The following is a 25,354-nucleotide window of genomic DNA, read 5'->3' as shown; positions in this document are numbered from 1 at the left end:
CTTCCTCATCCGTGCACCACAGCTTCCCCGCTCCCCACCCACACCGGTCTGCGCACCCACACCGCCCAGTAAGCCTACTGAAGGGGCTCAATCATGTTTGGGCTGGATTCCAGAAAAAGTCCAACTTTAAGCAGCAAGGACACCTGTGTGGGTGGCTCTCCACCCACAATCACAAGGCCCGGCGAGGTTCCCAGGGCCGAGCCCGTGCCATCCAGCAGGACCTCCTGCGACGGGGAACACGCTCTGTACCTGCACTGTACCCCGTGGGCGCCACATGTGGGTGCTAAACCCTTCATTGTATTTCATCTTAATTAAATGAAGGAGATCATTCCTCGGCTCCTTAACTGCAGGTTATGCTATTCGGTCCAACCCTCCACTGAAAAAGGCTTAAAAAGATGGACAGGACACTCCAAAAATCTTAAAAGCAAGCAAAAACTGACAGGACCATCAGGAAATACCTGGTCAAAATTAAAGTAAAATCAGGAACCCAAAGAGAGAGACAAGCACAGAAACCACCTCTGCCCTGAAGTCATTTGCCAATTCTGAAATTTTCAACTTTCCTTTACATAGCAGTGCAGGGAAAGAAGGACAGGAATCAAAGGCTGCCCCCCCCCCCCGCCAAGTGTCTCCCCTCCTCCATAAGCAGGACCCCAAAGGCTACACAGCTCAGGATGAGAGTAAACCAAAAGTGAATCATCTCAGCAGAAAAATTACAGGTCTATGTGGTCCACAAAACCTCAAACCCTGACTTGGTTTAAGGTGATCCCAGACTGGCTGAAGCAAAAATGCTCTCTGGAGGCAGCTACCTGCATTCTCAATTCAAAAAGGTCCTACAAGTGGTTTGGATCCATATCCCACACTATCAGCAAAAACCATCTCAAAATGAATCATAGACCTAAATGTAAAACCTAAAACTATTAAAATTCTAGAGACGGGAGAAAACAGGAGAAAATCTTTGTGACCAAGGATTAGGTAAAGACTTCTTAAATACAACACCAAAAAAGAACAGTCCATAAAACAACAAACTGATAAATGGGACATCATCAAAATTTGTAACTACTGCTCTTCAAGACACTGTTAAGAGAATGAAAAAAACAAGCCCTAGCATGGGAGAAAAGCATACAACATATCTGAGAATAGACCTGTATCCAGAATACACAGAGAATTCACCAATAAGAAAAAAAAATTTTAGTGGGCAAAAGATTTGAACACCAAAGATACATGAAGTAGGAATATAAAAAGATACTCAGTGTCATTAAGGCATGTGGGAAATGTAAATTAAAACCACAGTGAACTATCACCACACACCTGGAACACACCTCAACTTGAAAAGACTGACCGCGTGCTGCCCCAACGATACAGAGCCACTGGGACTCACACACGGCTAGTGGGGATGGACGATGGTGCAGATGCTCTAGAACACAGCTGGGCACTCTCTTCAAAAGCTACGCCTGCCAGAGACCCAGCCACGACAGTCCTACACGCAACTACTCCCAGGAGAAATGAAAGCCTGTGTCCACAAAGTGACGAGTACAAAAATATTCATAGGCTTCATCTGTAATAACCCAAAACTAGAACCGATCCTCCACACACTGATCTATACGTTCAGTGTTATCCCAAACAACATCTGGAAGAATTTTTTTGGATGCTGCCAAGTGATCCTAGAACATGCATAGATCTGCAAAGGGTCAAGGGCAGCCAAGGCACACCCGAAGGAGAACCAGTGGGAAGAGGTCCACGAGGAGGTGATGCTTATTACAAAGCTACAGTAACGTAGGCAGCTTAGTACCAGTGGGATCAAATCGAGTCCAAAAACAGAGGGACTGTGCATGGACCTTTCATGACAACAAAGGTGTCAGCACAGAGCAGTGAGGAAAAGGATGCTCTTTCTAGTAAATGGTGTTGGGACGAGACACCTAGTGAAATTGGGTCCCTTCTTCACACTACACACCAAGACCAATCCCGAGAGTATTATAAAGTTAAAGGGGAAAGGCGAAATCATAAAGCACTTAGAAAAGTACAGAGGAACTAAGTCCATAACATTAAGGTGGGGAAAGACAGAAAAAGCACCAACTATAAAGGAAAAGACTGATAAAATGCACTACATTAAACTTATGAACTTCTGTTCATCATCAAAAAAAAAAAAAAAAACCAACAACCCACCGTTGAGGCAGTGAAACTGCTGACAAAGTAGGAAGAGACAGTAGCAAAATATATAACAGAAGACTTGTGGTCTGAATATATAAAGAAGTCTACGAATCAATTTTTTAAAACCTAATAGAAAAATACGAACACTTCACAAAACAGTGAATCCAAATGGCCAGTAAATGTACAGAAAGATGTGCAACCTCATTATAACCAGGAAAAGGCTATTTAAAACCACAAGGCAGGAATCCTACAGAAACCACCAGAAGGGGTGGTGAGGGGAGACTGACAGGAGACCAGAGACAGAGCTGTGCTGAAGACGCTATCAGAGAGAAGGCTGGGGACAGTTCCTGAGAAGTAATGGGAGAATGCTACTGACATTACTGAGAAGCTGCCCTGAGCTGGGCGCTCTGAAGTCCACTCAGCCCTCTGTATCCACCTGTTCCACACTGAAAATACTGGGAAAAAATTCCAGGAAGTTCCAAATAAAAAAACTTGAATTTGTCACACTGGCAGTAATTTACATAGCACTGCACTGTATTAGGTACTATAAGTAATCTAGAGATGATTTAAAATATACAGGAGCATGCGCATAGGTTAAATGTAAATACTATACCATTTTACATAAGGGACTTGAGCATCCAAGGGATCTGGTATATGATCTGGGAAACAACTCCACAGATAACCAAGGGACGGCTCCTCATTTAACAGGAGTCATATTAACAAAAGACCATTAACTAGAAATTTAATTTCATCTGACCAACTTTAAGGAGAAAGAAATTGTTCCAAACAGCTCTTTCCCACCAGCTCACATCTATTATTTTGCCTTCATAGAGCTGCAGTTGACTGAAAGCTTGATCACGAGGAGGCGATGTTGGGCGGGGGTAAAAATTCACATGGAAACAACCTGCTTCTCACTGTTTTCAGATTTTATCACACTTAATTCCATCTGTCTTTGCCTAATTCTTCTTCTCTACCTTTGTAACAACTTTCACATACTTAACACCACCTTACCACAAAGCCCCCACTAAAGAGCCATTTGCGTTAGTCTTCATGGTTGACCCCTTCCAGGGCCTCAGCAGGAGAGACTCTTCCTCAGTCAGCAACAATTCCTGACTGACCTTACACTACTGTAGTCAGAGGAAGCTGTGAGGGGACCACGGACATGTGACGGCTAACACAGAATCCTTCTCCCTGAGCTTACAACATGCTGTTTACCAACAGATGCAAGCAGTTCTGCATTAAACATAAATAAGGCACGTTATTAATCCCATCTTGGTGTACTCACTTTTACTTAGCCTTTTTTTTAGGGAAAAAGGAAAGGACAAAAAGCAAAACAAAATTTATTAAATCTAGATATGAATTTAATGCTAGGCATAGAATCAATTCACACAGTACTGCTTCATTAGTCACCCCAAGAATTGGCAATCACTCTGACTCTAGTATGAGCTAGCCAATTTTTCAGCACCAAAACAAAAGGGAACGTGTGCCTTAAGCACTCACATGTACACGATCTCCTGCTATTTGCCAAAAGCCACAAGTCTAGGAGCCAGACAAACTATATATCAACATAAGACTGCTCATTTAAAATCCACACCAAGATTAAAAAGAATTAAGCGGTCTCAGCATTAAAGACTGCTGCCTGAAGTGAAGGCAGTCTTGTCAGCAAATCTAAGTGGTGAAAAAGAGACCACACACATACCTCTGCCATTTATGACCAACTTTTGCCTGTAATGACTGGCATTTCTTTCAAAGCACTCTAAAGGAGGGGTTCACAAACACCAACATGCATCGAAAGCTCCCGGACAGCAAGTTAAAACCGAGTGCTTGGCCGGCCCCCAGAGTCAGCAGGTCAGAAGTGGGGTGGCATCTGCACCTCTAACCAGTTCTGGGAGAGGTGCTGCCGGCGAACTGTGCCTCCTGCGAGAACCACAGCAAACAACTAAGGGGAAACTTGCTGAGGAAGAACAACCTGCTCCTTCTCACCCAAATGTTGACTCTTCCCCAGCTAAGTTAAGGGAAGCAACCTGTCACTCTCGGAAAGTTTTATTTGAACAACAGTAGGACAGTAAAGGGCTTCAGGGACAGGTTCCGGGAGAGCTAGCATGCTGTATAACCTGCACTGTAGCAACAGGAAGGTGACTTTTTAACAATGGTTTCAGGGCATAATGTAAAACCCTTGTAAAGCATCCAGTGAATCCAGCTGATTAGGAAAAGATATATCACAGCTTCTGGACCAGTAATCAAGGACTTTTCATAAATCCCACTCATCTTCTGTCACCTTGGGCAATTTTCTAAGTCTTCAGAACTTAGGCTGTGTCCTAATGCATACAAGAGCAATTCTTACAAGATAACTTTCTAGGAAAAAAGAACATTTCAAAATTGTCACAGAGCAGAGCACTACTTTTTTCCTGGCACAGGTTTGAGGACAGCAGTAGTCTAAAATAAAGCAGACACAGGTAAGAATACAGATAACCCAATTCTTCCCTGGGGTCAAGTCTCATGTGGCTTTTAAGTGAGGTCCTTTACCAAGCCAAACAAAAACCAAGACTAATGCAACAGCAGTTCTCCAATAATGATTCTCCAATAGTTAATAAGCTGGGGTTCTTTTATTCAATAAAAATTTATTGTATCAGACACTGGGAAAGCAATAGTGTGAAACAAAGTTTCTGCCCTCATGGTGCCTAAATCCTCATGAGGAGACACAAAATCCACTAAAAACCTACAACATATAAAGTGATTTAAGCTCCTTCTCAGGCCAGCAAAGGCAAACACGGTGCTGTGGTCATCAGTGACAAGGAGCACCAGTTCACAGCAGAACCCAAACCACCAGATGGCAGGACTTTCAGCACAGAACATGGAGGCAGCAGGGAGACCCTGGGCACAGACAGCCCAGACGACTTTCTAGGTTCTCCAAAACCTTGGTTTTGGCTCGCTGGCCCCAAATAAAGGAGCAGAGTATATGTCAACTCTTAAAAGCAGAATGGAAAATTCTAAGTTGGTGAGAATGAACACATTCATTTCAGAAACATTTCCAGAGCAGCAGCGTGTCAGACTATAAATACCAGGATTACAAGGGGCTCACACTTGTGTGAGAATTGCACAATCAGTTTTTCCCTTACACACTCTGTGCTTCCCACAAAACTGTACTCAAACAATCTACACCCCAACACAGTCACCAATGAAAACCTCTGTAGTGTGGAGGTTACTAAAGCACGTCTTTTGACAAATAAAAAGCATCAATCACTGTACCATGCACTGTACGTTTTTACCTACCTAATTCTGAATTAATTTCTAACAATTTTGGTATATTCATTAAAATGTTCACCTACACTATATTGGCCAGACTGGAACTTCACGGTCTGAAAGTGTGGGAGTCAAACAGAAAATACAATTATCTAAACCTTCCCAGACACGGTCATTACACTAGCACACTACTTACTCCTGCTCCAAAACACTGCAGTATGGTTTCAAAGGCTGCTGCCTTCCAGCCAGGGAAGCCCCACACACGCTGTTGGGAGCCTGCACTGGACAGTCCCTCAGGTCTGGCCAACCAGGACCTGCCACATGTGAGCTGCAGGCCCAGGGTGAGCTGCCCTGGCTACACTTGCAGGGTTTCACCTACAAAACGAGGCTGTAAAGAGCACGACAACAAGAGTTCTGGTGAGGAGTGAAGGAGCTGGAGCAGCACAGCACCAAGCTCAGGTCTGGCTCAGGTGTTCAACAAACGCAACTTCCGGAACAGAGCCCCTCCCATATGTAATTCGCCAGTAAAAGATAGTAACACCCACAACAACACGCAGTACCCACGCAGGCACCCAGTAAAGTTCTTCCCCAGCACTGGATAATATTCAAATGTGTAACTTTAGTCATTTTTCTTGATCTGAAAAAATGAGTTTATAGTAAATGGCAATGTACCTGAATATGATTTAGGCAGCATTATTTTAACTAAATACAGTTTGTAAGGAAACATCTTCATGTTCTTAAAAATAGGTAAACTTTGTGGTGATGCTACTAGTATTTTTCTCTGAGGCTTCCAACTGCTAAAGAGTAGGAACAGTGCCACTCGGGGAAAAACATCTATTTCCTACTTTTGTCTATAAACCATTTCATTAGTGTGTATGCAAATCAGACTATGATTAACAGTCTTTGCTAAAAATTCCATTTAAACTGGAAGTTTAACTATACTTGATTATATGAATTTTATTTGTATCATACAGCCTAGTAGAAAACAATAAATTGTTGTAGATAGAAACAGAGGGGGTTCCTCTGCTGCTTTATAATCAGAAACACATTTGTGTAGTTCTGAACAGTAAGAATTGGCACAATTCCTAGAAATTAATGCCAGGAACTGGTAGATATGAATTTCATTTCTCTTGTACTAGGCTGCCTTTTGGTAGCCATGAAATGAAGAAAAAAAAAACCTTGCCAAAATGTCAGTAGAGAGAAAAAGTAATAAAGGATCAAATAACCCACTACTAAAGAGTTTCACAGAGAAGAAGGAAAAAAACCTAACTTCTATATGTAGTGGGTGAGACAGAGAAACACAGGTGCACCCAAGGTGAGCTGGAACTGCTCTCCATCCTTTTCCATTCCAAGGACCCTTCTATGGATTGATAAGCAACTTAACACCTGAATGCTTATTTGCATTCATAAACTTCCTGGAGTGCATTACTATTGACTCAGATAAGGTCATTTACCTTGCCCAATTTTTTTTAAATAAACATTGTAAGTAACTTATATAGACATATGTAAAAATTCTCAATGATTCCCACAGTAATTTTTTGCTAATTATTTAAGGGATTTTAAGTATGGAGAAATTAATGAAAATACGTTCTTAAACTGGAGCTTCCAGGCAAAATACAGTGCTAAAGAAACGAAACTTTTCTGATTTACTAGCAAAAAAAAAATTCACTTCACAAATATGATAAAAATAACAAAACTTTTAACATCACTGAGATTTAAAACAAGTTACTCTACGTGAAAATTTGCCCAAATTGCAAATGTTTAATTTCAAAAGTTAAAGATTTACATATTGTATTAACAATTTGAATTGCATCTTTTGTTACCCTTAAGACAACTTTTAATTATTTTTCTCAAAATTAAGATACCTTAAAATACAGGAAGAAAGGTTTCCATAAAATCTTTAGAGATATGAACTAATAATCTACCTCTCTCACTTAAAATAACACCCAAAGAAAAACCAATAATTTTAAAAATTATCTTTTACTACACATAATATTTTATTATATTGTAGACTATATATGCATATATAAAATATAACAGAATAAGTTCTTCTGAGGGAGCTAACCAGTATTTTTTTTTAAGAGGTTAGCTTTAATAATACAATTTGTTATTTAGACAAGTTCTCCAACTTCCTAGTAAGAAAAATTTTCTAGCTGGAGAACTCAGTTTTGAGAACTGGGACATTACGTTCTATACTTTCCATCAATGGGCACGGAGTGTTACAGAAGCGATTTTAGCTAAAATCTTTTTAATGACCCTTACTGCCTCTCCTAACTGCCACTTTCCCCAGACATTTCACTCCTGATCCCACAACGACTTCTCGCGTTCAGTGACTGCCAGCTTCCGAAGATCTCGAGTAGGAGTCCCCACGCTCTCGGCCCCCACACTTAAATACTAAGTTTTGGAGTCAATGTCTTTATTTATCCAAGGATTTGCTTCTGAATGCATCACCTTCGAGTGACGTCTAGGCCCTTCTATTCAGTCCTTTACTGAAGTCCTACCTGGGCTCCTTTAAAAGGGAACATGTGTTTTAAACAATATTTTCCAGGGCTTATTATTAAATTGGATTACTTAATAATGACCTGAAAGAAGTTCTTCAGAGGAGAATCTGCAGTATTCGATCTTGCTGTTTCTGCAGCACTTAGCACACAGAAGTGTTCAGAAAAGACCATGATGGTAACTCAACTGGCTTTCCACCATAAGGACAGCCACAAATATAAAACAATACACTCATCAAGATACTGAAACACAGTATGTTTCTGAGTTGAACACTGAAACACAAACTTCCTTTAAAAGATTCATGTGTTTCAATATTAAAAATTCGGTTTTAAAAATTAACTCAACAGTACGTCTGGACCAAAATACTACCTACACTGTAGCTCAACAAAGTAAGCTGAATGCTAATTTATTAGGAACCTTTAGCCACTTCAGGCACGTAACTTCCCTCCCACTTTACAGAGTCTGTCAACGATCGGACAACTAACGAGAGGGCCTAGCTGTGTCATTTCAAGAAGGAGACGATTTCATTACCTGTTTTACAAACAAAACATTAAGGGTGAGGCTCTGGTATTTCATTTCAAACTGTAACGGCCTATTTTTTCGATCATGAAAATGTTTACATTCTAAGTAAGAATCCCAAGGATGGTCGTCTTAAGTAGATCCCCAAACTCTTACATTGCCTTCAACTTGACTGTATTTCAACCAGTACTCGTCTAAATTACTACAATATTACTATTATCTAAGTCTCACTGCCAAAAACCCAGCTGCAGGCTAACTATGCAAAAATAAAACTGTTGAAATGGCTAAGGGAAAAAAAAAAACTTTACCCTTAGTGCACTAAGCTACAAAATCCTGCAATTAAAAAAAACCGAGTACTATCACATCAAAACAAGTAACGGCACGCGAACGCACACACACCCCCTCCCTGTGAGGAAGAATGGGGTGCTCGGAAAGGAACGCAGAGCCGGAGAGAAACGGCACGCAGCGCTTCCACCAGCTGGCGGGCGCAGCAGAGCCGGGGGCCGGGGCGAGAGGAGCAGGAAACTTGGGAAGCGCACTGAATCACACCAGGTCCTCAGGGCTACCGCCGAGAAGAGCACCGGGCTTCAGAAAACTTGCGCGCCGGCCGCCCGGCACGCGGGTTCGAGGCCCAGCCCTCCCCGCCCGCGGGCCGGCGAGTCCTCTCTAGGCGTCCGGCCGGCCCCCCGGCGTCCTCGTCGGTCTCCCTCTCCCCACTCCTTCCTCTCTCTCTCCCCTTTTGTTTTGGAGGCACTCGGCCCGCTCCGGCAGAGGCCGGCCGTCCTCCCCGAGTCCCCCGGCCTCGAGCCCCTCGGATCCTCCGAGCCCCCGGATCCCTCGGCCTCCCCATCCTCCCCGAGCTCTCCGGCCTCCCAGCGCCCCCGCCCCCAGCCTCCCCGAGTCTCCAGCCTCCTGGCAGCCCCCAAATCCCCCGCTTCCCCGAGTCCCCGGCCTCACCACGTCCCCCGGCCTCGAGACGCTAGGACTGTCCGCGCCCCGAACCCCCGGCCGCCCAGCGCCCCCCGAGCTCCCGGCCTCCTCGCGCCCCCGGCCTCCTCAGCCCCCGGCCTGCCTGAGCCCCCGGCCTCTCCGGGCCGCGGCCGACCCGGGAGGGGCCGGTCTCCGCCGCATCCGCCGCCGGGACTGGTCGGTCCGCCCTGCTCGGCCCTCCGCCCTGGGGGCCGCGGCCCTGCCAACCACCAGCTCCGGGAGTCGGCCCTCACGCCCGCCCGCGCCCCGACTCCGGCCCCGGCCCCGGCCCCGCACTCACTAGGACCGCGCTCGGCGCCGGGAGGCGAAGGCGGACGACGACCAGGCGGCGCCGCGGCAGACGGGCCGCACTCCTCCCACGCCTCACGCCGCGGGCGCACAGCGGTCCCGGCCCGGCGGCGGCGGCGGCGGCGGCGGCGGCGGGCTCGCGCCCTCGGGGCCGTGCTGCGTCGGCGCGGGCCGCGCGTACGCGGCGGCCGGCTGAGGCGCGCGCCCCTCTCCGCTGCGCGCTCCCGGCGGCGTCCCCGTCCCGAGCTTCCGCCTCCCGGGAGCACTGGGCATGCGCGCCGCTGCCCGAGCATGCCCAGCACGCCGCCGGGCTTTGCGCCCGGGATCGCGCAGGGGGCGCCCGGCCGGGGTTTCGGGCTGGCTGGGGCTGCGCGCGGACGTGGTTGCCGCCCTGATTGCGGCCCAGGGGAAGCCCTGGCCGGGGGCGGGAGCGGCGCCCCGCCGAACGGATGTCCGGGGGTCCCACCAGCCAAACTCTGGGCGAGAGGAGTCGGGCGGACTTCAGGGAAGCCGTCGCCCCACTTCCCTGCCCAAAACCCCAAACGCGGCCCCTCCGGAGGCCTCCCTGGTAGGCTGCCCTACAGCCGCCCCAGGGTCGGAACCACAGCTGTCGGGACCCCGCTGTGTTCCCGGGCCGGGCCCAGGTCCTCTCCTGGCTTCACGCCCACTCTGATGAGTTTGGTGGCCCCTGACCCCTTTTCAGATAGGGAAACAGGCTTTGGGACTTGTTCCGTGGCATCACAGAGTGCTGAGCCGTACCAAGATTTGATCTTGGAAGATGCTCTGAAAAGAGCTTTATGAACCGGCTTAGAGGTAGACACATCTACATGAGCGCCAGCGGGGCACTGATTGGGGCCATTAACCCCCAAGGCGCTGGTCCCCTAGGTGTTGAGGCTTGAAAAGGAGGTAGCAGCTGGCTAGGGGCCTCTTAGGTCGGGCTTAGGTGCCTGGCACTTATTCTTAGGCAGCAGGGAGCCTTTGGAAGGATTTAAGCAGGAAGTGATACCTGATTTGTGTTCTTTAAAGAAAATCACGGCAAACCTTGCAGTAGGAAGTGAAACCAGAAGCAGAGCAACTTTCACTTTCTCGATGCCACTTCGATCCTCGCCGCAAGGGGGGAGCCAGGCACACTGTACTCCTTTCTAAAGGTGAACTCCCTCAAGCTCGGAGAGGTGACCCTGCATTCCCTCCTCAGGAGCTATCATTCGGTTCTAACAGGTAAAATAAACTGCTTTCACTTAGCAAGAGTTTTTACCATATTTAAATTTTTTTTTATTCTTTCATGAAATGTATATGACTGGTTTTTTTAGACTACATTTAAGAGTGTAAGGAATTGTGCCTCTCGGTGTTAGTCCCAGGGCCTTTGCATGTCTGTTTGCTGTACCTGGGGTTCTTGCCCTCTGCTTGGACCTTCTTACTCCCTCACTTCCTTCAAGCCCAGATGTCACCTCATTAGATGTCATCTGATCACTCAGTATGTAATTGGAACCACCCACTCCCCTCCACCCTTTCACACACACTCCCCACCCCCATCTGTTCTGTTGTTGTCCAAAGCACGTATTGTTCACCACTGCCCAACACTGTTTGCTTGTTTATCTCTGGATTTTCTGCTCCCTCCATGAGAGTATTAGAATCTCTAGAGCAGGGACTTTGTTTTGTTCACTTCTGGGTCCCCAGCACATAATAAAATATTTGTTGAGTGAGTGAATGAAGCTTTGGGTAATGTGAAGTAAGAAGTTATTATTAAAAGTATACTAAAGGAGTGGGAGTGAGGGAGAGGAGTGAAGGGACAAAAGAGATTATATTAAGAATATCTTTGGGGGAGGGATTGCGCTTAGTGTGTGAGAGTAAAACTGAGCACCAAGCCTTTGACACTTCTCCCAACGAGGGATGGGATCTACTTTTTCACCCCTTGAGTTTGGACAGGTCTTGAAACTTGCTTTGCCCCCTAAAATGTGTCACAAGTCAGGTACAACTGAGCTGAAGCCTCAAGAGGCCACGTAGTTTCCTTCTCACCCTCTTAAACTAGCCCATGCCAGCCTAGTGAGTGGCCACTGAGGCACCCTGGCCAACAGGCAGCCAACCGCCAGGCAGGTGAGTGAGGCTGCCCTGGACCACCCAGCCCCGGTCAAGTCTTCTGCCACCTGGAGCCACCTGCAACCCAGAAGACCAGCAGAACTGCACCCAGCCTAAACTGCCAAACCAGAGAATCATGAGCAAGTCAAATTAAAACTTGTGGTTTTAAGCCACTGCTCATTTTGAAGTAGTTTGTTACACAGCCATAGAGAACCGATACTTTCAGTTTCCTCGACTCTATGTTGATACGTTTGAACTCGATGCTCTTGAAGGGCAGCTTTGATTATTCTTCTGCTTAATAAACGAAGAAAATAGGGAAGGGGCAGGAGGAAGTTGTGATGCAAATGAGACGGGCAGATACAAACAGGAGAAAGGCAGACTCACTGGGAGATGGTGAGGAGTTTGTGGTCTAACAGACCCCTATCCCTGGAGCGGGGCTGTGGTGCCTGAGCGCTCAGGCTCAGGAGTCGGACGAACAGTGGAGCAAACCAGGCTCAAGTGCACCATTCAGCAGCGCCCGAGGCTGGGCAGCTGCTTAATGTCTCTGAGCCTCATTCCTCATCCATAAAATGGGGCTTACAAAGGACCTACTTACACAAATCAGGCTGTTGTGGGAGGAAATGAGCCATCTGGTAAGAGTCAGCAGAGTGTTTGGCATAGTGTGCCCTCAGTAAGTGTTCCTGGTCAGCCGTAGCCTTGTACGGAATACTGATCATCTTGATCATGGAGGGGATATCAAAGGACCACCCAGAGTGTAGTGTTACCAAAGGCTGGGTAGGTCGGAGCCTGCAGACACTGTCTCTAAACCTTGTAGCATCCTTGCAGCGTAGACACTGGGATCATCATCCCCATTTTATTGATGTGAAAACTGTGGCTCGGAAGAAAAAAAAAAACAAAGCAATGAGACAGATAGCAGGGTTTGAATTCAGAGCTACAGTCTGTCTGGCCATGAAGGCTGTGCTCCTCCCTCTCCCTGTGAGCCTCTGCTGCACTCAGGCCCTGTACAAAAAACAAAACCCAGAACACCATTTGGCTTCTCCCTTCCTGCACTGGCCAGATGGGCTGAGCACTGACCTCACGTGGGAAGCTTTCAGGAAGGGTTTTCTGTGCGTTGGCAAAGCAGCTGCACCGACCCTGGAGAAGCCCCCACCTGTCTCGTCTGGGGAGACTTGTCCCCAAGAGGGCCTTGCTTACCGTGGGGAAGCAGAAACACACCTTTAAGGCCAGGATGTCGATGCATGCTGATGAGGGCACGGGAGCTGATGACACCGAGGCCCAGGTTACTGCCCACAACGTGGCACTGACCAGCCTCTGATCTGCCTAAAGAAGCTGGAATGAGAGAAAGTGAGACCCAGGGGACAGGTGCCTGGGCCACTTCTAGATCCACTAAGATGTGCTTCTGGGAGCTATGGGCCTGTCACCCTACCTGGGGATGCTGGTCCTTAGGTGTTAAGAATCAGAGGCTACTCAGCAAACAGGGGTCAGGGAGCAGTGGAACAATAAAGGAGACCAAGAGACCAGGGTTCCAATCCCAGCTCCCCCATGTGACAACCTGGTGGCCCTAAGCAGCCACTCAACCTCTGAGCCTCAATTTCCTCATCTGTAAAGTGAGGAGGGGGAAGGGGCAGACTGCAAGAACAGAAGGGACAGAGTCAGGGAATGCCCCTAGGAAAGAGGTCCAAAGATGGGACAGTGTGAGGGACTCGAAGACACAGTTCCTCCTTCAGGCTCTGGCCAGTATAAAGACAAGATGTGTCAGGACCACTACGTGCACTGATTGGGCATTTTGTAAGATGACCCACTAGGAATTCATCTGATGTTTTTCTGGATGTTAGATGGGGGTTATCATCGACTGGGAGGAAGACCTCAGATACTGATGGCCACTGTCATCGCATTACGAGTGCATACTGTCAGCGTGATTTACTACAGTTGATGTTGGTCTTGGTCACCTGGCTGAGGTGTCCTTGCCAGGCTGCTCCACTGCAAAGTCCTCCCCCCACACTCCTTTTCAGATTGTGTGCTTTGGGAGGAAGTCGCTGTATGCAGCCCACACCTGAAGAGGAGAGACTGGTGCTCCCCTTCCCCTTGAGGGCACAGTGGCTACATAGATTACCTGGAAACTGTTTTGGGTGGGAGCTTTGTCCCTTCTCCCCCCATTTGTTGGTGGATTCAGTCATTTATATCAGGATGGACTCGTGGGTATTTAATTTGTCTCTCTGGGTTATAATCCATGACCAGTTAATTTTGTTTCTCTTGGGGACATTGGTAACATCCAAAACACCTTCAAGTCTGACATCACCAATTCAAAGCCAGGCCCACGTCTGGCCTGGCGTAGAGCTGCCTCACAACTAGAAACCAGCCCAGGTGACGCACAGCAATCTCCATGCACGGAAAGAGCCAGGCAGGCAGCAGGCCTGTGGATAGAGATTGATGGGTCTAGTTATCAAGCTTGGACTCCCCTGCCACGTCTGTAACGTTCATTCCCTCATTCCAACCAGTCACACTGAGCCCTAGGACAGCCCACACAGCCTGCTAGACACCAGGGCACTCGCGTCTGGTGGGAGCAGACAAGTAAACAGGTAATTAAGACACAAAGCCATCCCAGCCACCCCAGCCATCCCAGCCATGCTGCCACAGAGGGAATGTTTCTGCTGAGTCTTAAAAACAAGCAAGGCTGGGGAGGGGCGTCCTGGTAGATGGCACAGATGGGCAGAGTGTGAGACAACCTGTCCTTGGGGAGGAATGCAGCCCAGCTGGGTCACTGTCAAGGCAAACAAGGCATTTAGGGCCTGAATGTGGGGCTGGAGACTGGGAGAGAGAACGAACGGGACTGTGAGTCAGTCAGGACTCAGTTGTGAGGCTACCAGCAGCAGAAACTAACCCTGGTAGTCTTAAGCTAAAGGAGTTTTTCTGGGAGGTGCACCTGTAAGATTCAACACTACTGCAATCGGGAAAACACACGTGGATTTGTTGCATCATGTAAACAAAGTCCAGAGGTAGAAAGAACTGATATGGAGACCCAGTCAATTAATCAGAGCCCCAGGCTCTTCCTCTGTTTCTGATACATGGTACGTGACTTCCATTCTCAGATCACCCCATGGTTTAGAAGAGTTGCTAGAGCTCCAGCCATCACTTCCACATTCCAAGCAGCAAGAAGGAAGAAGGAGGAGGGATCAAATGGCACATTCTCCTGAAAGTCCTCAGAAAACTGAGGCACAGAGAGGTTAAGAGATTGCCCAAGATCAAACCTCTTGCTACCCGCCACAGCGCCTCCTGACTGGGTCGGTGTGTACCTGCCTCACTCTAACCTGAAACAACCCAGAAGCCAGTAATTATATCATCGGACATGGAGTCACTTTAAATTACAATTGGTCTTCGTATCTGCCTCTTCTGCTTTCTCTGAAATGCTGTTTATTCTTTGGCTTGAGCTATTATCCTTTTCATCTTCTCCAGCTTTGTGCTGTTGCATTTAACTGTGACAGCGATGAACGCCGTTGCTTTAAAGTTATCCAGCCAAAGTAAGTGGCCGTCTCCAAACTTCACCAGATAATTAACATGTGCCACAGCCCATAGACACTGCACACGCTTCAGCAGCAAGGTTGGGAGGGGTTCACAGACACCAGAGCTAAAAATAAGTTACGGGGGAAAGTCCTGCACCCGCTCCCGGGAAGACTCACACCCTGAGAATGACACCTCATCATGCTTACAATATCCTTGTCCACAGTCTTGGTAGCCAGTGTGATCACCCTCTGGGGAAACTGAGGCCTGGCAAGGTCAGTGATGCACTGGAGGCATCAGCAAATGAGCACTGGAAGCATGTGGAAAGAAGGAGTCATGGGCAGAGCCCAGCTGAGAATGAGGATCACCTATTGCTGAATCTAGTGTTTGCTGAGTGACTGAGTGACTGTTTTCCTAACTACTGGCTTCTCCCCATGATTGTGGACCCAGCGTGTTACCTTTGGCACTCCGACATTGTTTTGTATTTCTCGACTTTTCTAAGCTGTAAGCTCCTTAGGAGGAGAAACAAAGTGACTTGAGCTCCCTAAAATCGAGTTCCTCTGTCTTTATAATAGAGATCATTGTCATAGCTGCCTCCTAGGGTTGTTATAAGGAGCAGACAACATATGTGTGGGAAAGAGCTGGTGGCTTCCTCATGGAGCACCTCCCTGGCACAGACACCTGTCTGATAGGAGGCACTTAAAATATTTGTTGGTGAGACACAGGGGTGCACAGCAATAGCGATCATTATTCTTAAAGTGTACATGGTGTATAATTCATCTATGGCATCCAAAACTCTTACCATGTTCTAAAACTGGGCTTGGAGGGTACATTTCCACACAGACAGACTTGTTTCTAAATTGGCAGCCCAGGGCCTCCTCCACAAGGGGCTAAGGAACTCTGAGCTTGCCTGGGTTGGTAATTACCATCTCCACCTGGAAAAAACTCTGGTGACTCAGCTGGGTGGAAATACCACCTATGCCTTGGGGACAGGAAAAGAGCTGGGACTTTGACCAGCCCCGGCGGGGAGGCAGCGCCCTGATTCCCAGTGGAATGTCAACGTGGGTTCTTGTTTGCCTCACAGGGAAGAGCAGGCAACCAGGAGTCACCAGCTGTCCCTCCTCTGCCTCGTGCTCCTGGTCTGTAGAGGGGCAGGGGACTTCCGTGAGCTCCCAGGTGGCCCCTTTAACTCTGAAATCCTATAAATTCACAAAAGGGTGACAGTCTGTGAAAGACATTAGCAGTCCCCCACGGGGAGCTCTCCAAGGCCAAGGATGGCCTTGCTCTCGCACAAACTGCAAAGCTGGTAGTGAGTGCTTAATAAATAAAGCATCCGCCTGCTTTAAAACAATGCTTTAGGAAAATTCCCACACCTCCAATGGCCTGACTTGCAGCAGCAGGCAGATTTCGAGCACAAACAAATTGTGAGGCACTTTGGTGTTACAAACCAGCTGAGGTTTTATGCAGATTAGACCAGAGCCCCAAATCAGCCTGCAAGAAGGCAGCCTTGACAAGGGCATCTGGGACAAAGGAGGCTGAATTAGGACTGTGGCGGGCCAAGGGGGCCATGAATGAGGCATTGTGGGAAAAGGCTTTGATTTAAACCCAGCCAGCACCATGTGTATTCGTCTCCCCTGGGATCCACCCGCTTTGATGCGAGTGGGTGGCCTGTGTTTAAATATGTGGATTTATTTGTATTTCTCAGGAGAACATAGAATTTGTGAGCTGGAGGGCTGTGTCATCCTGTATTTCCTTACTACACACCGATATGCCAAGTCGAGGATTCTCATTCAAATAAGCACAGTTGTCTGCCTTGAAGGGTCGGGAAGCAGAAACTGAGACTTAGGGAGACCCCGTGCACAACTGCAGACACCCTCTTCCATGTCATCCTTGGGGATGTGTAAGGCCTGGCAAACCGGGGGCACCGCCTGCCTCCAGCTGTCTCCTTCCAATCAATAAATCAAGCTACAAATACTCACTGGGCACCTGCTTTGTGTGAAACTCCAGGCCAGGAGCTGTGGAAGGACAAGGAAGCAGAAGTCAGTTAGGCTTTGGCTGCCTGTGTTGCGTTGACAGGTGCCCGCAGTGCCCGAGGCCTGTGTGGACGATGAGGTGTGGCTGGGCGGGGGTGGGCGTCTGTAACTGGGGCCAAGGTCCTAGGCCCAGCTCCCCTCCCTGCATCCTGTGGTTTCCTCTGTCTTTGTGGATTCTCACTCATTCTCTGTGGTCACCCTACACAGTGACCCCCAAATCTGGACCTTGGGCCAGTCTTTGGCCCAGAGCGTCTGACTGGGGGGGGGGGTTCAACAGGCACATCAAACTCAGTGTACCCCAAAAGGAAGGGTGTACCTTCCTTCCCACCAGGTGGTCCTTGCTCCTGAAGTGGGGGGCCTCTTCACAGCCCCTTTCACCTCATCCCGGGTTCCTCTCTCCACCCAACCTGTTCCCAGTCCCTGTTGCTCTCACCTCCCAAATCTTTTCTCATCCACCCTGCTGTTCCCATCCCCTGGGTGTTGCCCACCTGTATCCGCAGGGCCGCCCCAGTTTCCAGCCTGCCGAGGCCTGGGTCTCTGCACCTCCCCTGACTGTGGGGGCCAAAAGTGTATCCTCTTTCAGAGGAAAGAGATGGTTCTTGCTGCTGGTTACTGGTTACCAGCCCTTTGCTACTGTCCAGGTGGAGCCTGAGTTGGCGTGGTAAAGGGGGAAGAGTGCATCTCAACTCAGCTGCATTCTGTGTGACCTTGGCCAGGTCTCCTCACATTGCTGAGTCCCAGTTGCTTTATCTGAAAAATTAGTAGCCCTTCGTTGCAAGATTATTGTGAGGAGGGAGCAACGAAACACATGTAAGGTACACAGTGGGTATTCGATAAATGAGAACCATTAGTGGTACTTGGTAGATGGTTCTGCTCCTCTAGACCCCCCCCCCAGCCCTCCATCCGGGCATTTGAAAGAAGGGGCAGGACGGCGCTGGCCTCTCTGCACCCTTTCTTATCTGAATGGGAGGCTAGGAGACTGGGAGTGGGCACCAAGCAGGCTTCCTTCCCACCCTGTCCCCGGGTCGCAGCCTTGAATGAGGTTGGACTGCAGATTATAGGACAGGCCCTGGCCAACCTGGGGTGGGGTTGGGGGGCAAATGTATTTGTGCTGGGGTATGAGAGTGTGGCTGTGAGTCAAGTCTTCTAACTTAAGTTCAGCCTTACCAGCAATAAAGCCTCTACTTGAATCTCCAGTGTCTTACTCATTTGGTCTAGAACTCAGGAGGGAAAGAGGAAAGTGTCATTGATTTAGCAAATACTTGGATGGCATTTAAATGTGTCAGGCCCTGGTCTAAATTCTTTACCAATCTTAACCCATTTAAACCTCATAGCAGCCCTTTGAGATACTTACTACTAGTACCCCCATTTTACAGATGAGGACACTGAGGGCCAGAGAGAAAAGCTGGCCCCAGGGCCCACAGCTAGTAGGTGGCAGAGCCAGGGTTTGAATTCGGATGGCGCAGGTCCCAGATCCTTGCCTTCACCACGGCTGCAGTATGTGTAGCATCTGTCAATGTGTTCTGTATAACATTCCTTCAATCCACCAAGCACTTTGACCTGCAAAATATATTAATCTTGTATTCCTATTTTAAGACAAAGCAGTGGCTGGGAGGAAATAGATAAGGACTGTGTGCTTCCTGGAGCTGTGGGTCCGGCAGACCCTCCCTTCAGCATAGATCAGGGTAACTCTGAGCAGCAGACGGGCTGGGCCTAAAAGAGGTCGTAGGAGCCCGAAGGGGCGGCTCCCTTCTGGTCTGCAGGCCTGGAGGCGGAAATTACTAACTGGACATCAAAATACATGAGCCACTGAGAACAAATTTAATAAACACATGGAAACATACCAAAAGAGGAAAAGGAAAAAAATGTAGCTACAAACCGAAGGCAGGCAGGCAGGCAGTCGATTTCAGACAACAGTCTGCCCTGAAGGAAGGCACGTCACAAGGCCTGATGCACATGGAAACAGATTAGCTGTTCAGAAGCACATGCTCCTTTTTCTCTTAAATAATTAATGTAAATTTAGCGACCGGGTGCATGCGGCAAGGGCAGACGTGGCCTGGCCGCAGCAGCCTCTGTAGCAAGAAGCGAGCTGGGCTGGGGCCTCGAGACCCGGGAAGGGGGCAGGGCCTGGAGGGCACGGGGAGCAGCAGGCTTTGCAGGTCTGCCGGCTCCCACTAGCCGGCCCGGCCCTCCCTAGCTTCGTGGCCTGGCACCTCTGAACCCGTTTCTCCATCTGCTGGAGTGTGGCCACAGCTCTCGGTAGAGATTGGCTCCATCAGGATCGTGATCGCCACCGTGGCCTCGCGCTGTTCCTTCAGGTCCGGAGGGAGCAGCCCGGAGGGGCTGGTGCAAGGGGCGGATGGAATCCGGACAGACTGGGTAGGGGATAAGAGGAGGGCCTCAGACTCCCTGGATGTTCCCCTGGAGCTCGTGTGGCCCAAGGAAACGTGGCTGCCCAGAGTGTGCTGGACAAGTCCCTGCGGGACCGTTGTGAGCGCCTCTGGGATGCGCTGCTGGCCTGCAGCTGCCACCCGGACAGACAGGAGGCAGGCGGCCAGGCCCAGGCCCACCCTGTCTGAGCAGAAGGCTGGCTAGAGGGCTGGCTCCCTGGGCATGTGACCAGTGAAGTCACAGAGGGCCCTGTGCTCAGAAGGGGGACCTAGGATTGGAGTTCGATGCTCTGCGGCCACCACCTTGAAATTCCTAATAATTGTATCTTTGAATCTGTGTCTCGTAAGCGAGGTCCAGAGACAATGAAGCATGCCTGGGGTTGTGGGTGGGGGATGCTTGGAGCCTCCGCTCACCCATGGCCGCACCCCTTGTCACCTCCCAGCCTCTTGCCTCTTAGTTCCCTGAGAAGAGCAAGGCTGAGCCAGGCTGAGGAAGGTGCTCTAGGCTGGAGGAACATTTGCTAAGATTCCTAAGCTTGGAACAGTCCCAGCGTTCAGGGGATCCGGTGCCGGACAGGACAATACAGAGGCTTTGTGGCAGGGAGAAGCCTCTGAGGGCTGTGGAGAAGAACGGGGTCAGACTGAGTGGTCTTGCATCAGAGCCACAGAAGTTCGAATTTTATCTTTTTGGCCAGTATTCAAACTTTCTCAGGCGGCCAGGAGTAGACGCCAAAGTGGCTTTATTGAAGCAAGATATTTCCTTGCAGTTTCGTAACATTTCCTAACAAATATGTGAACAGTATTGCATAGGCGAATCAAGCTTCAATTTATCATAAAAATATTTCGAAAGACATCCATTGAGGGATGGAGTGATGTAGAGGCCCCAGGGGCAAACATTCCTTTCTTCTTGGAAATGTTTCTTGCTGTGGGAGAAGCCCAGAGGGGGTGATGAGTGAATGATCGATACACTTAAGAACTGATAGATCAGTGCGGTCATTAAACAGGTGTTTTAAACACGTGTGCATGTGCAGAGACGTGCAAGGCAGTCCCTCTTCAAGACACTGATGTTCTAGTAAAAGAACAATCCCACGAGTGCTAATTGTATGAGTTTCCTCCAGCTTCTGTCACAAAGTACTGTACATTCAGTGGCTTGAAACAACACAAATGTATTCTCTTACAGATCTGGCCGTCAGATGTCTTATATGGGTCCCAGGGTCCGAAATCAAGGTGTTGGCAGAGCTGATTTCTTCTGGAGGCTCCAGGGGAGAATCTGTTTCCTTGGCTTTCCAGCTTCTGGAGGCTGTCTGCAGCCCTGACATGCCACCCTTCACCCGTCTTCCAAACGCATCCCGCCAGCGTCTGCTTCTGTCCTCACATCTCCCTTGCTGACTGACCCTCTCACCTCCTTCTTATAAACCCTGTGATTACGTTGGATAATCCAGGATGAGCTTCCTTTCTCAAAGGCCTTAACTTAATCATGCCTGCAAAGTCCCTTTTGCCATGTAAAGTCACACCTTCACAGGGCCCAGGGATTAGGAGCTGGACATCTTTAGAGGATTGCTCCTCTGTCTACCACCCTCGTGATTACGAGTCAAAGTATCAAAGTGGGACAAAGGGATTTCGTGGTCCAAGAAGGGAGAAGTGACATTTGACTGTGGCAATCTGGGAGGACTCCATGGAGGAGGTGGCATCTGAGCTGAGATGACAGACAGAAGGCAGCCCACATGCAAAGGTGCTGAGGTGGGGAGGGCAAGGGTGCTGTGGGAAAGCAAGGTGTTGACTGGCTCATCAGCAAGTGGAGGCGCTGTGCAGACTCATCCACCATGGTGCCTGTATGCCCTTCCCTTCCGAGGCTGCCTGTCAACACAGATGGCGGGAGCAGACATTGAAAGGCTGCAGAGCAGGAAGCCCTGCGGAAGGAGGGGCAGGAGAGGCAGGAGGGAGATAAGCCAGGAGGAAGCAGGAGTGAGCAGCAGGTATAGGAAACCCGGCGTAAGGAAGCTAAAGCTCTGAGCTGGCTGGAGGCAGCAGGAGTCCCCGGAGGAGACAGAGGGACACCGAGTGACTCCAAGGCGGGGGGTTGATGGAAGTCTGCAGGGGAGGACAGCTCTGGAGAAGCCAGGCCCAAAGTCCAAAGGTTCCTGTCCTTCCCTCAGCCTCCCAGATTTCCTGTGTCCTGTCCTGGTTCCAGTCCCTGGGGCAGCCTGAGGCACCCAGTGAGCAGAGCTGTAGAGGGAGACAAGGCCAGGAGGGAGGGCAGACCTCACCCTGACTTGCTCCCCAGCTCCTCCCCACACAAGCCCCTCCGGTGACCACCAACCACCTTCTTGCTCATGCCGCTGGAGCCAGCCTCTCCTCCACCCCTGGGAGTGGGAGTGGTACCCCTGCAGCTGAGCGGTGATGCAGCCCGGCTGACCCAGCTTTCTCCAAACAAGGTGAGAGCGGGCTGGGTGAGCACTGTGCAGGGACCTCCATGGATGCTTCAGAGCTGCCTTCTCTGAGTAATTACACTATTCCCATTTTACAGACCAGGAAATCAGGCCAGGTGACTCTCCCAGGGCCACGTGACAGTGAATAAATCTCTCTCCAATGGACCTGCTCTGAAACCCTCCCACGATTCCACAACATACCAATTTGCTACTTTGTTTATCCAATATTATTAGTGCCTACAATGAGTCAGTTATGAAGATACACCCACGTTACCTGTGCACTACTGGGGCTTATGTAGATGGATCATGTCAGACACTGCGGGGCACTACAGAAAAATGCACTAGGACAAGGACCTACTGTACAGCACAGGGACTGTGTTCAATATCTTGTAATGCCCTTTAATGGAAAAGAATCTGAAAAAGAGTAAGTATATATGTGTAAAACTGAATCATTTTGCTGTACACATGAAACTAACACAACATTATAAATCAACTATAATTTTTTTAAAAAGGGAAAAACAAAAACAAAACACACAATAGGGCATTGTAAAGGTGAAGGACTCTGGCAGGGGTGGAAGCAGGTCAGGAAAGGCCTCTCTGAAAAGATGACTTTTGAGCAAAACTCTGAATATTGAGAATGCTCCAGCCACGTAAAATTCTGGGAACAGAGCATCACAGGCAGATGGTTAAATATTTATTTGCTGATTTATTAGAGGCACAGGTTAAATCAGCAGCATTTAATTCCTGGGCTGTGTTTACAGTGACCTGGGGACAGTGGCAGGAAGCGGCTGTCAAAGGAGGGGCAGCAGAAGGCCCTCCGTCTGATGCCCTCACCCCACCGGCCTGTGCTGCTGAGGTCCCAGGATGCCTTGCAGCCACCTCTGCCCCGTGTACCCTCCGCCCCCATCCATCTCTTCTGGTCCAGAGGCCGCCTGGGCATCGCCCCTGTTCCCAGCCTCCATCACCGCAAGGCACAGGTGCCCAGAGTGACTCCCTCCCACAGTCCAACCTCCTTGACTCTCTCCACACACGGTCTTCCCACCACCTGATGCCAAGGCTCGGGGTGAGTGTTCCAGAAGCCGAGGAGAGATACTCTGTTGTCTCCCGCACACACACGGGCGCCATGGCAACGGCAACTCCGTGACAACAGAGAAGGGAGCCAGACTGGAATCTGCCAACCCAGAGAGCAGACCATCTGTGAGGCCAAACCCTCCAAATGTCGCCCAATCGACGTGCTCGTGTCCACCGGCTTGTGCACGTGGCGGAGGCGACATTTAAGTGGCAGAAGAATTTCAGTGCACGTGAAATCCAAGTAAAGTCTGCATTTACTGCCCCAATGTGACCGAGAAAAGGGAGCGACAGGGACGAGGCTTGAGCAAACAGCCAAGGTGGGCTTCCGTGACAGGAAATTCAGATCATCCACAGGCAGAGGGATTCCTCATAGAAAAACATTGTTCCCCTTAGTTTACTTTCATGATTCCATTTTCAACCCTTCTACTTCCATCTGCTTCCCACAGAGACAAAAATCCGTGTATATTTGAATCAAAGCCCCCAAAAAGTCAACCTTCTGGGGCTTGGGTTTCCATACGCCTGCCTTTCGTCCCAACAACAGTTTTCTTGCGGAACATGTACCACGTGCTAGGGCCTGTGCTAGGCCCTTCGTGGGTGCTATCTCACTCACTCTGCATCAACCCTGTGAGGCAGCATCGCAGTTATTCTCTTCTTAAAGATGAGGAACATGCTAAAAGACATTAAGTGCCCAGGTGCATCCAGCTGGCAGGACAGGTGAGAAGGCGCCGTGGCAGGCCGTCCTGCTCCAGAGGGTGAACTCCTGACCTTTGCTAAAGGGTCAAGGCAGCCTGACTGATGCACCGGTACAAACGTGTATCATAGTTCTGTCTCACATGTTGGGAGGAGCGCTTGCACCAGGTGGGGCCCCACGCGGGCGGGGTCCGGCAGGCTTGGAATGTTGAAGTCCAGCCTAGCAGACCCCGAGGCCACGGCACACACCATAGGGGTTATAGAGCTAGAATGCTGGGGATGAGAGCTGGCTGGACAGCCCTAATGACAAAATTCTCAGCAGAAGCAGTTTGCTCTGCATCGTGTCACCAGCCCTTGGGGTCTCACCGTTCACCTTTCTCCAAGCCTGAGTCCTGCTTCAGCTGTCGGAGGGAGATGGGACAGGAGTGGGGGGAAGGGGCAGGTTCCTGGGGCTCAATCAGTTTCTTGTGCAAAATGGATGAGAGAACATCAGAAGGAGAACCATGCTCCTGTGTGTGGACTTCAGGTTCACGGTGACGCCACACACTGGAGACGCAGCCCCAGAGCACAGAGGACCTGACTGTGAGGAGCATCTTAGAGGCCCAACCTACAGCACCAGTAAGCTGATCGGACATCCAGGTTTGGAGCAGGGGATTGAGAATGACCCTGAAGTTTCAGCCTGAGGGTCTGTGAGTGTCCAAATACCTCACTCACCTGCATCACCCCACCCTACCCAGAGGCTGGCCAGGGCCCAGGGCTCGGGAGGGTCTTGGGTATGGAGCTGGAGAAAGGTCTGGTGAGGACCACTTCTGGGTGCCAAGAGTGGGTAGGGCAGCCAGCCAGAGCCCTCCAGGGACAGGGGCCCCAGTAGCCAAGAGCCCATGGCTAGGTGAAACCCAGGAGTCAGAGGTCGTGGGACTCACAGGCTCAGTGCCTGCTGGAAGCAGAAGAGAGGAAAACAGCCCAGGAAGAATTGTTTTCTTTGACCTGTTTGCTAAACCCATAGGCTTGGAGGGGCCACCGGGGCAAGTGAAAGTGAAGCTCAGGACTTAGTGGGGGTGGGGAGAGGGCTGTCTTAGGACAGGGGTAGGGTGGGGGGAGGATGAAGTGCAGGGGCCTGCGAGAAAAGCCTGTGACAGGGGCGGGAAGAGCCACCTTAGGAACAAGGCTAGTGAATTTGGCTGTGGAGGTGTAGTTTGAGGTGGCAGAGGGGGCTGAGCCAGTCACACGTGTGAGCCAGGAGGTCAGGAGAGAGGTCATGCTGGACAGGCACAGTGGGGAGCCTTCAGTCAGAGCAGATGACAGCATTCTTGACATTGTCCTGAGGACACTTCCCTGGGGCCGGCCCTGCCCCTACAGTCTCTAAGACACACGGATCACTGCATCTGGCAGGCCCGGGCCCCCTCCCGCCTCCCTGCCCGACCAGGGCTCCTGTGAGCCTTGAGCAGCACCCAGCTCGGCCTTGAAGCCTCAGTTCCTG

The 25,354-nt window shown here is 49.7% G+C and overlaps 1 protein-coding gene and 1 long non-coding RNA gene across 5 annotated transcripts in view; one reads left to right on the top strand and one right to left on the bottom strand.

Annotated features, from left to right (window-relative positions):
* Nucleotides 1-9,809, bottom strand: part of PTK2 (protein tyrosine kinase 2) — a 199,959-nt gene extending 190,150 nt beyond the window's left edge. For 2 of the 4 annotated variants that reach the window (XM_064476800.1, XM_064476798.1), the window contains exon 1: nucleotides 9,680-9,809. The gene's annotated coding sequence lies outside the window, so the exon portion shown is untranslated. The remainder of the gene's footprint in view (nucleotides 1-9,679) is intronic. The other 2 variants (XM_064476803.1, XM_064476799.1) reach the window with 2 other exon arrangements.
* Nucleotides 9,810-10,057: 248 nt separating this feature from the next.
* Nucleotides 10,058-21,102, top strand: LOC116148962 (uncharacterized). Its single transcript, XR_010377002.1, has 3 exons — nucleotides 10,058-10,255; nucleotides 10,714-10,905; nucleotides 20,865-21,102. It is a non-coding gene; the product is annotated as an uncharacterized LOC116148962 (long non-coding RNA).
* The last annotated feature ends 4,252 nt before the right edge of the window (nucleotides 21,103-25,354 follow it).

Source organism: Camelus dromedarius, chromosome 20 (genome assembly GCF_036321535.1).
Source record: "Camelus dromedarius isolate mCamDro1 chromosome 20, mCamDro1.pat, whole genome shotgun sequence".
Lineage (NCBI taxonomy): Eukaryota > Metazoa > Chordata > Mammalia > Artiodactyla > Camelidae > Camelus > Camelus dromedarius.
This window is presented reverse-complemented; position numbering and strand designations above follow the sequence as displayed.